The sequence below is a fragment of the Triturus cristatus genome, chromosome 7, assembly GCF_964204655.1.
Source record: "Triturus cristatus chromosome 7, aTriCri1.1, whole genome shotgun sequence".
NCBI lineage: Eukaryota > Metazoa > Chordata > Amphibia > Caudata > Salamandridae > Triturus > Triturus cristatus.
The window spans coordinates 1,582,172,821-1,582,187,708 of record NC_140590.1 but is presented as its reverse complement, the minus strand read 5'-3'; positions in this window follow the sequence as shown (position 1 = coordinate 1,582,187,708).

Genomic DNA, 14,888 nt, shown 5'->3' with positions numbered 1-14,888 from the left:
GCTAAGGATTGGCTTCCTGATCACAGTCTAAGGCACAAAAAAGGCTCAAACTACCTTTAACCCAGCACTGTCTGCTGTGAGTCCTACCCCCAAGTGGTGTGACTCCAGTCCAGGAACCTTGGCAGGGGTTCTGAAGGTGTTCTGCCAGTCAATCGGTGATCCTGTAAGCAGAACCGACGTAGCACAATGTATAACCTCGCAACTGCTTCAGAACTGCCACAGTACAATGCATGCCCGATGCCTGACCTTGTGTCGCAGCCCGCAGTCTCCGCTGAACCGCTGCTGCGTGATGCATCTTTGAGGCAGGCCTGTACATCGTAAGCCCCTTGCCCTAGGCATCCTCGACGACAATGCAGGACTCTGCTTTGCAGTCCCCACAGCTTCTTCGGAAACGCCGGTGCACAATGCAACTTTGATGCAGGACTTAGTATCACACGCCCCTCATCGATGGCGTCATCGATGATGACACAGGACTCCACATCATATCCCCCTTCAAAGCGAGATCTCGCAATGCTCTGTAAACCAGAATTTAAAGTTCTTTGTCCAGCGGGTCTAACTTGGTCCATGTTATCCCGCCCTCGCTCCATCTCAGTCAGCCTGAATTTGTGAATTTGTCCCTGCCCTGCGTCGCCAGATAGCTACAGTTGGCACCTTGACCTTCCCTTAAATGCATACCTCCTGTTCTACTAAGTGGATTTTTGTGTCAAATAATTTATTACATTTTACTCTATTTTTTCTAAATTGGTGAGTGATTTTTCTAGTGTCTTTTAATTTCATTTCATTACTGTTTGAAGTGCTGCATGCTTTACACATGGCCTCTAATTTAAGCCTGACTGCTTTGTGCCAAGCTACCACAGGGATAATCACATGTTAATTTGGGGTTTGCTTCTGATGGTAAGCTGACAGACATAGTGGCTGCTGCTTGAGTAGGCTTTCTTCCCCTCTACCAGTAACCCGATTTCCAACAGGTGGTACCTCTTTTATTACATTTTTTTATTGCAAAATATAACTAAGATAGATTAGAGTATCAAAAATGCATAAATGAAAGAACAGTGCTGCTGCCAACTCAAGTAGAATAGACAATTTTTCCATTTCCTCCCTTGCACTGTCCCCCATCCCTTCATATTCCTCCAAATGTATGGGGCTGATTTAGAGTTTGGGAGGAGAGGTACTCTGTCGCAACAGCGACGGAGTACTCTCTCTGCAAAGCTGAAGGTCCACCTGCCTGATTTACAAACATACAGACCCATGTCAGTGACAGAGTTATCTACTCTTCCGGCAGCACGACGGAATAAAGGCTGTCAGAGATTTGTCCATTCGACCACCCGCCCGATTTAGAGTGGGCAGGCGAATGCCATATTTTACTCTGTGCTCTTCTAGGCCAAGTAAGAGTATTTACAACACTGCGCTGGAAACCTGTAATCTGAAATGTGTTTTCATCAATGTTTGTTCGATGGTGAAATACTCTTTTGCGATAAGTAATCTCTTACTTGATTTTAATTTAGATATAGCCTTTAATAGTGAGACCTGGCTCAAAGAGAAATTAGCCTCAAACATTACATTAGTGATCCCACCTGACCTATTAAATTAAGTGCGCTAAGGGCCCAGCGATGTAGTAATTTATAAATCGTCTTGTACTGCCTCAATTTGAGCAATAAATCAGCTTCTTAACATCAAATATTTACCTTCTTTAAGGAATTTGTTTCCATATTCTGACTAAATGCCAACAGTTTAATTGTTCTTGGTGATTTTCCTCTTCACGCTGATGAAGAGCAGGATAAGGTGGCCTCTCAACTTCCTAAAGCATATTCAATCTGTTTTATCTAGGCCTTCTCACCTGACAGTCCCACTATTGATCAGATCTTTGCACGACAAGCTTAGCAGATTCTCTCATCATCAGAGGTCACAAGACTGATCACAAAGGCAATTTTCTTTGTGATTAACAAGCGTATTCACATTGCAGTCAATCGCAAACGGTTCCTTAGATCATTGTATTGCCCCTGATTCAAGTGAAACCTTCCTAAATAAGTTTCCATCTTAGATGGCCCCTGCCCTACGCCACATGAGGACATAAACATCACTTCTGATTTTTTTCACAATTGGGTCAAATCAGCCTTAGACACTACTCTACCACTGAATGTTCAGAACCCTTGTAGGGCATCTCCATCAGCTCCCTGGTAAACAGAAGATTTCCTCCTTGGTGAAAAGATGATCCAAGAAACTTGAAAGACTTTGCACCACACCTACAATTCTGTAGATAAATCAACCTATAACTGTTAATTACACACATATAAAAACAACTCTAGTACATATTGTTTAAAGACATTTTCACCATTTACAATTCCCTTGCCCATCCTGAGGCCATTATCATCTCAGCTGTCTCATTGCAGAAGTTATGTTCTCATCTTTCATGTTTTTTACTAGAACAAGATGATGCAGCTCCTAAACGTTTTTCAACCATCATATTTCACACTTACATTCATTCTCCTCTTACTCAATGGTGAGTTATAACTCCTGTAAATTAGGATGATATTCTGTCCCAGTTCAATTAAATTTCCTCTGGCTGTTTGCTAGATTGATTCCTTGCTAAGATTGCTGAGACTATTGTTTCTTCGATTCCCCCTTCATGGCATCCACACGTGATGCCTCTCTGTCTTCCGGTACGGTGCCAGACATTTGGAAAACAGCTGTGGCCTTGTCATCCCTCTGCTAAAAACCTCACTCTTGATCTAGTTGTTTTGTTCCACTACTGTCCTATTTGTCTGCTACCGCTGATTGCTAAATCATAGAAAAGACTCTTGATCAGCAATTGTCAAAACTTATCAAAGACAATTTACTTCTAAACCTCAATCAGTCACATTTTCTTTAAAATCTGAGCAAAAAAACAGAATTGATAGCCACCAGCAATGACATCAGAAAGGCACTGGAGATCAACAGTCCTAATCATCCTTGATCTATCTACAGGTTTTTACATGAATTCTCACGCCTTTCCAAAGCTTGTTTACAGGGTACAGTACACAGACGGTTTGCCTTTCTTGTGGTGACACACCCAAGCATTCTCTTTGGCTCAATATCACTCATCCTTTAAAACTATAAATTGCTGGGTCCCACAAGGCTCATTGTTGAGCCACACAGGTTGCAACCTCTGTGTGGCTCCCCTGGCTTATCTCATTTCATCCTATTTTACTAGTTCTATGCATATATGGATGATACCCAAATCATCCTAAGACTGGAAGAAGAGAATGGTCTTATTCAGGACCTGTAAAGTTGCCTCTGTTTAGTAGCAGGCTGGATGAACGTCATCTTTTTCAGGCTGAACACAGAGAAGACTGAATACTGAATGTTCAGCAATTCTTCCATCTGGACCCCAAAAAGGTGGCCTGAATCTGTCCAACACCCACCTTTAAAACATGCAACTTAGAGGTGATTTTTGACAGTAAATTGAAGCATATCCACAAATTGCTGAATGCTTCTTTAGGATGAAGTTCATTAGGGAAATAATTCCCATATTGCCTAGTTCTTCTAAGTAAACACTAGTTCAGTCTCTCATCAGCAGGTTAGACTACTGCAATTCCCTCTTTGTAGGGCTTCCCACTTTCTTTTCTCATAAATTGCAATTGAAACAGAACGTGGCCACTCATCTCTCCCTAGGTCTCAGCTTGAACAGCAGTATTTCTGTCAACCTTCATTCGCTTCACTGGCTACCCAAGCATGAACGCTGTGTCTATAAAGCTTTATTCTTCTGTCATAAAGCCACACACTCTTTGCTAAACAACAACATGGCTTCCGTTTTCTCTCTGTATCTGCCATCTTTCCATCTTCACTTTAGCACACTGCATTTGATGAGCACCACTAAATTTAGGAAGTCAAGCAAAGAAGGCCAGGTCTTTTTCACATTAACTGCTTAGCCTTGTAACGACCTCCTGGTAGCAACTGTGTGGAAACAAATCTCTTGAAATTTTGTGCCAACTCTATTGGCTCAAAGGGAATATCTAAAATCAATATATTTTGTACATCATCACTCTATGGAGTCATCGGACACATACTTCAATAAATGACATACCTTCAGAATATCTTTATGTTAAAGACTCTGTGGTTTAGTGGAGCTCTAAAATTCTTGAAACTTAAACACAAATAAAACTATATAATCAAAGGTATTTAGTTATTGGCATAATCCCACACCTTTCTCTCACAAAGGTATGTACAATTTGTTTTTGCCTTCTATCTGGTTCTAAATACATTCAAGGTTGTTTCTAAAACTGCAATATATTGAACATTATTCAGAATTCTACAGTTTGCACTAATACCCAATAGAGCACTTTCCTAAGCTCACACCACTACCTTTAAATACAATATCTGAGTCATGAAACTATCAACAATCTTTAAGGAGTTGAGAATAGTTTTCATTCCTCACGAATTCAAATATGTGAAAGGAAATACAAATTTATACTCCTTCAAGAATATCTATGAAGCAATACTTTTAACTATTGAACTTCATTCTCAGAATACTGATCAAGGTGCTTAGTAGATTACATGAAGCATATTGGGGGCTGGGAACTTGGTGTTATGTGGCTGAATACACTGTTTTCCCAAAGAAAGTACAGTATTTGTGGCCAAAATTAGTTTTTTTATACGTCATGGCAGCACTTGCCTTCTGCGGTATTTACTCTACATTATATTACTTTACAGTACACCCTACTAAACGTGAATGCTTGCGTTCTTGCAATACTACCCTTATGTAATCACCTTTTAAAAGAAATTCAATCTATTTCCCTCAATGTAAGTCCTCTACGGTTATAAGTGAAGGGCAAAAGTCCCATGCACAAAGCTTTTTACCCTTGGAAGTCTGACTTTCGCTTGAAAATAGCATTTTATAAGAGAGCAAAACACCTTTTGTAATTTACAGAAGTTTCTTTTGCACTTGTAAAATAATTTTCCAGTGAGTAAATCTCCTGTGGGTGGGGATTAGGCGTTTCCAGATGGAAATGCCCTGGATGTATGTGGATATGCAAAAACGCTTTTTTGGCCCATACGCAGCTTAGGTAATGATTGGTGATTTCATCTTGCAAAGGGGAGGAGTTAATCATTTTTTTGAGTCTCGTGAGTAAGAAAACACCCCACAAAACCGGTTGGGGTACATGGAAAGAGAATTCACCGTGGGGTAAATATTTTCTGTATAGAAAAAACAAAATAAAAGTTTGCAAGCCCATTTACAATTGCTCTATTTTTTCGCTTGCTCTATATTATCATGTGCGAAAAAGAAAGTTGCAAACATTTTTCACTTATAGGCCTGGAAAGGTGTGGATGGTAAATCTTTCCATCCGAAACTTGAAAACTTTCATGAAATCCTAACAGTCAGTATTCTGCACCCCTGAAAGGTATAAAACCCGTAGGTGCAGACTTCTAATAGTCTTAAAGAATTGGACAATAATGTCCAACAGAATAATTTACAAACTCAAGCCTATCTTTAGCCAAAGGCAACATTTTAAATAACATACCTTACTGTAGGTGATGAACTATAGCTACGGGTAATATAACTCATGAGCAAAATAGCACAGTTATTCCTTCCTAGGTCTTCATTACTAACAGTTGTAATAACTTGCTCGTATTTGAGTGCCAATGTGAGTTCATGCCTCAATATGATTACAGCTGTAAGGTAATACCACACTTCTTCCCTGTTGAATTTGTGTGTGTAAAATACTGCAAATTCAGAGTTTTGCAACTCAGAATGAAAGAAAATGTAGCATAATTGTGTTATTCCTCATATCAATGTGTGGTAGCAGCGGTATCTGTATTATCTGGGTGCTGTATTACCGCTGTAAGAAATTGGATTATTGGTTGAGGGGGGTGGAAGCCCCACTCAGGCAACAACCACAGTCCTTGTCGGGGTGAACCACAAAGTCACTAAATTAACCAGTGGTTTACCCTCTGCTAGCTCTGCACTAAAGCAGTCATGCTTAACGTAGAGGCAGTGTGTAAAGTATTTGTGCAGCACGCAAACAGTAATAAAGTGAAAACACAACACAAGAAAAATCCCAAAGTAATTTAGAACAATTGAGTAAATCTTAATAAATAAAATGATACCAGAATGACAAACATCCAATTGGTATAACCAGAGATATGCAATTTTAAAGATTTTTGTGAAAATAGTGCCTAGAAGCACAAAGCACTACTCAGTCATCTGGTTCTTCTAGACTGTGGAAAGGTCACAAATTCAGGGTCACTGTGATGAAGCACGGGTCAGATACAGAGACTAGTTTAGTTTAGCACGCTCAAAAAGTTACCTTCTTAAAGTCCGGTGCAAAAAGTTCAGCTTTCGGTGGAGCAGACTGAAAAGATCAGGGAGAGCATCATGGATTGTTGTCGTTGTAGCGTGAAGAGCAGTCCGAGCAGCGTGGGCTGTCGTTGCTTTAGCTTGAACAGCTGGTTTGGGAACGTGACGGTCGTTGCTTTAGCTTGGCTTTGGCATTCACCACAGGCTGTCGTTGCTGTAGAGATGAGTGCAGATCTCACATTGTTGTCTTCGCTGGTGGTTGCAGTATGGCAAAGAGCAGGTTTCACATCTGTAGCCCTCGTGGAAGGCCGAGTCTCTGCCTGAATGCACCTGTTCACGATCGAGAAGAGCCCAAACTTCAGTTTTTCACCTTTACTTCTTTGGAGGAGCTCAAACTGATGCCAGCCAAGGATCCAGGACCTAGGGAGGCACCTCTTGGGGATCAGGAACTCACTACAGCAGAGGCCAGCAGTGGTCAGGCAGGTCCAGTTACAAATCCAGGCAGGCCGATTTGCAAGAGGTCAGCTAGGCAGGTTCAAGGAGGCCTCTGGAGGTTGTTGTGCCCCTGTAGGTCAAACAGGAGGTCAGCCACTAACCCTTGGAGTCACTCAGTTTATCCTAGGACGAAGGTAAGCAGATCCAGTCTTCCTTCTCAGACAGCAAGGCAGTCCTCAGACGCAGGGTAGTCCTTCTTCTTTTTTTTTTTTTAATAAACTTTTTATTGAATCAAATCACAGAGTCATCAGTGCAGATCAGAGACATATCAGTTCGAAAACACAATGTTGTAACAGCTAAGTATCACTTAACACATTCAGTAAGGGCGTCATAATTCAACTCTTCGGTGCATCGCCATATCATCCGCGGGTGATGTGCAAATCTCGCCCCTATAGGAATTCCAGTGTTTCCATTTTCGATCCCATTTCTTAGGGCAGCCCCGCATTTTATAAACTTCCTTCTCTGCTATCATCCAGCGATCTAATTCCACCACCCAGCCAATCGTTAGGGATCGTGTGGCGGAGCCCCAGGACATTGCGATAGCTCTCTTCACTAATACATTCCCCAGTGCCACCCATTGTTGTTCTATTTCAGTCAAATCTGTGGCCTCCCAAATGTTGAGGATCCCCAACCCTGGCGTCAGGTCAATCTGTTTCCCTAGCGTGTCTTTCATTTTATGGCTTGCCTTGTCCCAGAGGGGGCGTATCATGGGGCATGCCCAGAGAACATGATAGAACGTACCAACCTGACCACAGCCTCTAAGGCACAGTGTGTCTGACCTACGGCCCAGTTTAGCAAGAAGTGTACCTGAAAAGTAAGAGCGGTGGAGGATTTTCAATTGAATGAGACAGAAACGGTGATTTATCACCGTTTCCCTGGGGGACATTAACGCCGTCTGCCAGTCGTCATCAGATATAGGCCCTATGTGTGCCTGCCAGTGGTCCCGGAGTCTGGAAGGGGTCGGGTAAATTGTTACAAAGCTTGTGATATGTGCTAGATACCGCCTTTTTAAAAAGCGGTTCAGAGAGGAGGCGGTCTTCCAGAGGAGAGGAATCTGATATAGAGGACAAGTCTGGGATAGTAGTCTGAAGGGCATGCCAAATTTGTAGATACCGAAAAACCTCGCTTGGAGCAAGATCGTGTTTCGTTTGCAGTTCTCTAAATGTGAGGAGTTTCCCTCGATGTACCAAATCGCCAATAGTTGTGATACCGATCATGTCCCATTTATCAAAGTCCGCATGGTGGCAGAGTAGCCCCAGTTTCTGCGTGGACCAGAGCGGTGTAGATTTCGTGAGCTTATCTGCCCAGCCTAGACGTTTGGAGGCTTGGTGCAAGACGGCCACCGTCAATGACATGGGTCTGAGATATCGGCCCCTCCGAGCCTTACTATACAGGGCGCCTAGATAGCCCTCCCTCCCCGTCTGATACCTCTCCAGATGAAAGGCTGGGTTAGATGGGGAGCCGTGAATCCAGTGGTTTGTGGCCACCAGTTGTGAGGCCCAATAATATAGGCAAAGGTCAGAGAGAGCAATGCCCCCATCATACCACCCTTTCATCAGCTTGCGGAGGGCAAGTCGAGGTGCCCTGCCGTCCCATAATAGAGTCCGGATCTCTCCCTCTATGGCAGCACAATATGAGTCAACTATGGGGAAAGGGCAGTTCTGGGGGGCATGCAAAAATCTAGGTAATGCGAGCATTTTAAATAAGGCTGCTCTTCCCAGGAGGGATAAGGGCAGCGACCTCCAATGCTGCACATCACCCTGCAGCTTTCGAAGGGGGCCAAGATTACGATCATAGAATGTTTTGGGGTCGGTTTTAATATAAATCCCCAAATATTTAAAACCGTTGGTGACCACGGCGACATCATATCCGCGTGGCAGCCGAGACGGGGGGCCATGAAGAACATATAGTACCGACTTTGACCAATTGATAGTGTATCCTGCCTATTTACCAAAGTTAGTGATGACATGGAATAGGCTATTAAGTGAAGCCCGTGGAGATGCCATATAAATTAAGATATCATCCGCGTACAATGATATTTTATCCTCTACATCCTCACTCCATCGCAGGCCACGGATGGAAGCATCTTTACGAATCCAGTGTGCAAGCGGCTCCAGAGTAAATGCGAACAAGTTGTGTCCCCCTCTGCAGTGCAAACACCCGTGAGGTGCAGTTGTTGACTCGGACCTGGGCCAGTAGAGCGAAATACGATAGCGTGATCCATTGTCGGAATCGAGGACCGAATCCGAAACTGGTCAGGACCTCGAATAGGTAGGGCCACTCAATCGAGTCAAACACCATTGCGGCATCCAGTGAGAGTATTACCGCATTTTCTTGCAAGTATGGTTGCCCGCCCAGGACTTTATGGACTTTGCGAATATTGAGGGCTGTGTTGCGGCTTGGTAGAAATCCGGACTGGTCCTCATGGACCAAGGAGGGGAGAACCGTCAGCAAGCGTGAAGCAAGGAGTTTGGCCAGGACCTTGGCCTCCGAACTAATTAAAGAAATGGGCCTGTATGAACTACAAGTTGTTTCTGGCTTACTGGGTTTGTGAATAACGACGATCTACGCCAGTCTTTGGTCCAAGGGGAGAGGACCTCGCTCCAAGCTTTCATCATACATGTTTTTTAAATGTGGAGCTATTTTGGGGGCCATGCCATTGAGGAATTCAATTGGAATTCCATTGGGCCCCATAGCTTTCCCAGATTTAATAGCAAATATCGCCTTACTGATTTCTTCTGAGGTTATATCAGCATAAGGCCTCTCTGTCGCTATCTGAGATTTTGGGGAGGGTCATTTCTTCCAGTAATTGACGGGAGTCGCTGGCAGAGGCAACCGTTTTCGAAGAATATATTAGCTCAAGATGGTCAGCAAATGAATCTGCCACCTCCTGTGGATCTGTAACTAGCTGCCCATCATCAAGCAGCAGCTCTGGGACCCATCTGGCCGCCTGATCCCGATGCTCGAGCCATGCCAGCATCTTACCGGCTTGCTCGCCCAATTCATACACCCTATGGCGTGTATAGAGGAGTCTAGCTTGGGCTTTTTCCCAGGCAAGAGATCTGTATTCAAACTGCTTATTGCGGAGTGCAAGGGCGTGTGGTCAGAGGGGGAGGAAGTGTGTGCAGTCTCGAGCTGTAATAGTTCACCTTCTAAATGAGTCAGTTGTATGTTCTGGTTTCTAATGTATCCTACTTTTTGTGTCAGTGTGCGCCCTTTGATCACTGCCTTATAGGCTTCCCAGATGGCATTGGCTGAGTTGACAGAGCCAACATTTTCGCTAAAATAATGTTCTGTATGTTCGAGGAGGTCATCCTTAATATCTGGTATTGTAAGGAGCCGCGGATTTATAATTATGGGGCCACGTTCTCTCTGGCGGTAATAGGTAAAGTCAGTTACTAGGGGCCAGTGATCAGATATGCCTCTCGGAAGGCCGCGAGGGTTTTGAAACAGGCCGATGTCCGCAGCTGAGGTAAAGAGATAGTCAATGCGAGACATGCTTTTATGCGCATTGGAGTAGTGTGTAAAGTAGCTTGCACTAGGGTGTAGCGTACGCCAAATGTCTGTGAGACCCAGTGCTTGGGTGAGCTCGGCCATGTATGTGGTTTGTCTGGGGGGCTGTCTGTGGGGGCATCTGTCTATTGCCTCATCCATCACCATATTGAAGTCACCGTCCATCAACAAGAGTACCCTGGGGGAGATCTACCAACATTTTTCCAAGGTCCTGTAGTGCAGCCTTCCCCAATGCGGTGGGAGATAAACTGAGACTACATTAAGCGGCCTGCCCTCCCACACCCCTTCGAGCACCGCAAATCTACCCAATGGGTCACTCCACGTCTTAGTAGGTGTCAGGGTGAGGCCCTTAAATATAAGTACACCTGTTCCTCTAGATCCTGATGTGAAACCTGCGTGAACTAGAAGCGTGTATCCCCATCTATTGAGGGCCTTGCCGCGTCCATGTCATAATGGATAATATCACCATATATGGCACAGTGAACTGAGAGGGGTAGCGCGGCCTGCATCTGCAGACATCTGTGTTCCCATCCCCAGCTATTGTGTATCCCGGCTACGTGTATAGAACTAAATCTGGCACCTTCAGACACTTGTAACTCCGAGTACTCTGTTGTAAAATAACCACAACAACGAACAACCCCACTATCCCTCCTCCTCCCCTTAACCCCCTCCCTGCCCCCCTGCCCAGGTAATTACAACTTTCCACACCCCAACTAGGCAGAGTGCCTGTAACCTGCCCCATCCTTGAGAGGGTGTCCGGCCAGCCGCCATCACCCCTCGCCTTACCCGAGATAATGTGTTTCTCAGCGTGTATTAGATCCTCACTTACTAAATCGATCTATAGCCCAACAGACTTTTGAACGAAGACAGATTACAAACGCGTTATAAGCCCAACCACTATGTCGTGGTTGCAAGTTTGATCCATTACATCACCTCATTATTAACAGTAGAATATTATGTAGTGACCACAGATAAGTCTGAGAATGCAATCCAAGGGTACAAGAGGGCCCCCAGCCAAAGCCGCTGAAGAGAAGACGAGTTCAGTGCAAAGGGTCAGTGTCAACCCACGGCGTCTTTCCCCAGGCTTCGTTCCTGGGACAGCGGCGGGGCACGTTGACAATGTCTGGGATGTTTTTTGTTGTTACCGTCCGGCGATCTCCCCACTCGTCGCCATCCCTCAAGCCATTCCCAGGCTTCGTCCAGAGAAAAGAAGAACCATGATTTCCCTTCGGATTCCACCCTGAGTTTGGCTGGGAACAGCAAAGAGTACTTAATCTCTTTGTCCCTGAGGGCTTTTTTCACCGCCATTAAGCTGCGTCTATGGACGTGAACCTTAACTGTAAAGTCCGGAAAGAAGGTGATAGTTGCATTGTCAACTTTTATCGGAGGGCCTGTTCTCGCTGCCTGGAGGATGATGTCTCTATCTCGAAAGTTAAAGACCCTCGCGATTATAGGTCTGGGGGGGAGGGCAGGTTTTGGGCGCCCGCCCGGGACTCTATGGGCTCGCTCGATGGAGTAATAACTAGAGAGGCGCTTCGGTTGGAGTTTGTTGAGCACCAAGTCCTCCACATAGAGATCCACAGCCAGCCCTTCTGATTTTTCCGGGACCCCAAGAATACGAATGTTGTTCCGCCTTGCCCTCCCTTCATAGTCATCCAAGAGCTCTGCCATCTTCCTCTGTTGGTCCTGAAGCTGGGATACCTGGCCCTGCAGAGTGGAGGTGTCCGATACCAGAGCTTTCGTGGTGACTTCTACATCTTTTACTCTTGAGTCCATTTTCTTCAGGTCTGCACGCAGGAGAGTGACTTCCACGTTCACCGAGTCAATGCGAGTTTCCGCCGAAGTGCGCACACCAGCGATGGCCTCCATGACATCCTCTTGAGTGGGAGTCTTGGATGAGGAACGGGGCTGCGGGGTCTTGGGGTCCTCGCCTGGCGTAGTTTCAGTCTCCTCCTCCTGCCGAGACCAGGCAAACTTGGCAAGCTGCTTCTGCGTATGAGACTTAAGTCCTCTATTCGTAGGCATGGTTGTAGAGGGGACACAAGGGAGTCCAGAAACCCCTGAGGTTGCTCGCGGAGGTTATGCGGACCCACCTGTAATATCCACCACCAGCACGAGGGAAAAGCAAGCCCCCGTCGCCCTGTCAGGGTTCCAGGTAAGTCCGCCGGGGGGGGGGGACGTGCGGTGATTTATCCGGTAAGCTAGCAGGAGACCCCTGTGCACTCCACCGTCTCCGGGGGATGGTACTGTCTCCTTCGCGGGGAGGGTTATGGTATGGTGTGGGCCCCTAAGTTACAGAGGGAGGCGAGAGCATATAACACCCCTCCGTGGTTGGGGGAAGCCAGACAAGTTGGGTTGCACCCCCGTGTACCGAGGACCATCCTCCGCTTATTGCTTGCGTTTCGGTGTGGCAGCGGCACCCAGCTCTGCCCCCGTGGATCAGCAAGTAGGGTGTTGTGGACGCATTCAAGCCGTGTCCCCCCCGAGGTCAGCATCAGCCCAGATTGCAGAGATATCAGTGGGCCCCACCGCCCCGCTCGCACTCGCAGGTTGAGATGGCCCCTTCCTCCTCCGTCAGTACTGCAGTCCAAGGCCCACCTACACAGCACACAGCTCTCCAATAGGGCCTCAGGTGAGTCTCTTATGGCCAGGGAGATGTGGACATAGGCCCCTTTGTGACAGTTTCTGTGTGCAGGGCAGCCGTCCCAGTGGTGAGCCGAGTAGGCCTGGAGCCTGGGCCTCAATTTGGCAGAGGGCCGCACCTCTTCAGGCAGGCAGTCACTGGCAGCAAGGTAGGCAGTGCGTCTCTTTCCGCCCCGCTAGGAGCGAAGAGGGCGTTATGCAGTTCGTACCCTGGGGGGGCCTTTATAGAGTTTCCGCTTTCCCGGGGTATACCGGCATTACAGCGGGAGGGCCTCTGAGTCCGGGATCTCGCGCCGCGGGGCAGCCGCTCTCCACCGTGCCCGCGCGGCCCGCCCCGGTCGCTCTCACCTCTTTCTCCGGTGGTGATAGATCGGCGTCTGCTCAATGCCGGATCAGCGAGGCCCCGTACTCGCACAGCGGCCATGAGCTGGCGACGCTTCCTTACCAGCGAGGAGGCAGCAATCTTCTCCGTCTAGTAGAAGCCGATCGCCATCTTGGGAGGCTCCCTGTCGCTCCGCCGGAGGTTGTTTCTGCCGTAAATCAGCCGAGGAATCATGTCCTCATCCAGCTATTGTCTTCCAGATCAGTTCAGATAGCGATTCCCCTGGAACAGGGGAAATCTGTCGTGCTGTAAGCGGATAGTTGCCGGATGTTTTAGGCGAGGGCTGCGGAGCTGTTTCACGGAGCGACCATTCCTATCGGCCGCTAGCCACGCCCCCATCCTTCTTCTTTAATGTCTACATGTGTTCTGAAGAGTGGCTCTAGAGGTCCAATATTTATACCTGGTGCCAGTCTTTGTGTATGGGGGGCACCCTGTCCTACCCCCACATCTGGTTCTGTAACGTTCACTCCCTTTCCTTGCCAGGGCTCCTACCTGTCTGGGGAGAAAAAGAACATGGCAGGCCTGGTTTCAGATTCCTGTGTGTGTGTGTGTGTGTCTGTGTGTGTGTGACACAAGGTCCTTTGAAGTGCAAGTGGTGCTGCGTCTCGCTATTTCCAGTCATCCTTTCAGTATAGCCTATCCTGTCCACACCTACGCCCCCTTTGCATCCCTCTAAAAGTGGCATTTTCAGAATACTGACTTAAAATCTGACTTCACCATTAAAGAGGGTTTTAAATTACAATTCATTTGAGTGTAAACATGACGTCTCCGCCAGCTCACAACCCATATTTTTCACTTATTAAATGTAATAAGGTAACTTATTGTTAGTCATTGGGAGAGAAAGGCCTGGCAACAGTGAAACATTACTTTAGGAGTTTCCACTGCTAGGGCATGTAAAACTTAAAAGCACATGTCCTACTATTTGAATACAATGCACCCTGCCCTATCAGCCTTTAGGGCCTACCTTACGGGTGACTTGTATGTATTAAAAACAGAAGGTTTAGGCCTGGCAAAAGGTTTATTTTGCAAGGTCGAAATGTCACATGAAAGCTGCACTGCAGGCTGCAATGGCAGCCCTGAGACGTTTGAAAGGTTAATGAGTACTGGAGCCTACTAGTAGCATTTAATTTACAGGCCATGGTTACATGTAGTACCATGTATAAGACTAACAAGTACATTTAATGTACCAATCAGATATTTCCAATTGTACCATGTTTCTAAGGAGAGAGCCTAAGTACTTTTGTACGGGTTAACATTGCTACAGTGCACAAAGTCTTAAAACCAACAAAAATGAATTCTGAAACACAGGAGGAGTGAAGGTAAAACGGGAATACCACACTAAGGATGTCACGTCTACCAGCCAGGGGCCAAAATGAGGCCCTAAATTATTATTATGACCTCAAACATTCAAATAAATTCATTTCATAAACACTTTTCCTGGGACAAGAGTTCATTCTTCAGCTCTGCTGGCATTCCAGTTTCCCCATGAGTCTACAGGAAGGAAACATTTGCTTTCACGATTTCTAAAATAGCAGTCCCCCAAGATTAAATAACATTTCCCTGTTGACAATGTCATACATT